The 2,693-nt window shown below is 35.3% G+C and overlaps 1 protein-coding gene across 1 annotated transcript in view; it reads right to left on the reverse strand.

Moving 5' to 3' along the window:
- The window catches only part of USP32 (ubiquitin specific peptidase 32), a 121,261-nt gene that overhangs the window by 48,598 nt on the left and 69,970 nt on the right, over positions 1-2,693 (reverse strand). The window lies entirely within an intron of this gene.

Here is a 2,693-nt window from a genome sequence, read left to right on the forward strand (position 1 = left end):
TCGGCCTCCCAGAGTGCTAGGATTACAGGCGTGAGCCACCGTGCCCGGCCTAATTTTTTTTTTTAAACAAGGCATTTGCCAAAGTTGCCACATATACTCAATGGAGAAATTTAAATTATTACTGCTACTGCTGCTGCTATAACTACCGCCACTACCACCACCACCACCATCTTCAACCTTATATAGGGTTCCTAACTGCCAGGAACTGAGCTAAGTGCTTCACATATATTAGCTCATTTAATTCTCATAACAGTCTTATTGAAATAATTTTTTTTGAAATAGATAATTATTAATCTCATTGTTCACATGTGAAAACTGAGGTAGAGAACTCAAGGTCATACAGCAAGTGGTAGGGCCAGGACTCTATCACAGAGAGTCTAAGCTTACTACGATTATCTTATACCAGTTTCTCATAACAACAGATAATACTTACTATGCCCCAGATACTTTTAAAACACTTAAGACATATCAAACTCATTTAATCCTCATAACAGCCTATGAGGGAGGTTATTATTATTTTTATTTTACAGATGGGGAAAACAGGGCCCAGAATGTCACTTTTAAAAAAAGGTTATTTGCATTTAAAAGGAAGTTGTTTTTTATTTAGTAAAGAACACTTTTCTAATTAGTACATATATGCAGAAAGGACTGCCATTACTCCACTTACATTTTTTTTGCCATCTTATTAATACGTTGCCATAGTTCTTTGCCTCCTTTCCCTCTGTATGAACAAATACTCTCTTCCCAGGTTATTGTTATTCTTGTAACAATAAATTAGCCTTCATTTTTAAGTAGATCTTGACCGATACATACTAGACAATAATGCCAGAGTGGGGAAAAGAATATGTAGATTCTCCCCTGTACATCTCTACCTTACTACTGTCCTCAAATTCTTCTAATGCACAAAAGGATTATGGCAGGTAAGAACAAACTAGGTTCATGTTCTTGTCAGTGCGCTTCTGTCTGTTTATAAGGGACATGCTGCTAAGAGCAAGATCTTTGTCATGTTCCTAAAGAAAACAAAAACTAATACATTCAAGACAAAACTAGATTATTCTTTGAGTCTATACTTAGTAAGACATTAATAACCACTCATTCTAAGGCTAAACTAAGAATACAAAGACCAAAAAGTATTTCAAAATAAAAACTAAAGCTTTACCCACCCCCTCCCGCCTTTTCTTGTTTCTTTACTTACACTCACTATCATCATCTACAAGGTTCTTTGTCATTTGCCTTTTTTACCAAAGTCTGTGTTTCCCAATTATTAACACTGTGGCATCAGATTTTGAGTAACTTGGTTTTCATTTTTTTTTTAAAGGAAACTCATAGTATTCTTACTGCATTCTTAAGTTACCTCTTGGTAAATGCTGAGGAAACATTCTCGGACTCATACCCATATTCACCCAGATGTTAGACTTCTGTGTCCCAGTAGCAAGCATGTGCCACTACACCTAGCTAATTTTTAAATTTTTTGTACAGACAGGGTCTCGCTTTGTTGTCCAGGCTGGTCTCGAACTCCTGACCTCAAGCAATGATCTCGCCTTGGCTTCCTAAAGTGCTGGGATTACTAGTGTGAGTCACCGTACTTGGTCAATATAACAGCCCCACATTTAAAATAACCCATACACCAACATTAACAGTAGCATGTGAAAACACACTATTAAACTCTGCAAAAGGTAAAAAGAATGAGGAAGAATGGTAAGGTAGAAAATGTAAAGAGTATCTACCAATACGCTAATAATAAACAGTGACAGAAAAGAATATTTAAAAAATATGAATAAAATTATTAGAATTTTTATTGGTGATCATTTGGCAAATAACAATGAGTCTATATATCAACTTGCTCTCCCTTATACATATGTATGCTACAAGTATTAATGATCTTAAATAATTAACAGTTTTATCAATTTTTATATTTCATTAGTCTGAAATGCTGGTTTTAGAAAAATAGAAAGCGACATGGAGTAATGGAAAATGTTATCAAGGCAAGAAACAGGAGACCTCAGCTCTATCAGGTAATAAATTAATTGTCTAATACAGCTTTGAGCAATTACAAAATCTAAAGGACCTCCCTCAGAGGCTCCATTTGTAAATCTAGAGAAGAAAGGTGATTTAAAGTACTTTCTAGTTCTAAAGTTACATGATAACTAAATAGTAAAATCTGTAAAATAGTAATAGCTGCTACCTCACAGTTCTCACAAAGACACATGTATACTACTATTAATACAAACGATGATAAACAGAAAAGATTACACCATTCCTCCCTATTCGAATGTTTACAGAAGGAGATTCCATATAGAAGAAAAAGGCCTGGCACATTAAGGAGGGAAAAGATTGGTAAGATCCCACGAGCAGAGAAACAATCAAATATTCAGGCTCAAGTGAATCATAGCAAATCTGGGGTAAACCACTTATGAGAAAGGATGACTTATTTTTCCTGCTCCCTTGGTTTCTGATCTTTTCATTTAGGCATGCCACCATCTGAAACACACAATCTGCCCTCACTGACAATAGTAATTCACATGAGCAAACAGGTTACTTTGTGAAAAGAAAACACTAACTAAAGCTAAGGAATGTTTTAGGCAGATAAAGCTCAGAGTAAGATCAAATTATCCAACATGTTAATACTAATTTTTCTTTTTTTTTTTTTTGAGACAGAGTCTCACTCTCTTGCCTGGGGCGAGAGCCGTGGC

Source organism: Propithecus coquereli, unplaced genomic scaffold (assembly GCF_000956105.1).
Source record: "Propithecus coquereli isolate 6110/MARCELLA unplaced genomic scaffold, Pcoq_1.0 Scaffold291, whole genome shotgun sequence".
Lineage (NCBI taxonomy): Eukaryota > Metazoa > Chordata > Mammalia > Primates > Indriidae > Propithecus > Propithecus coquereli.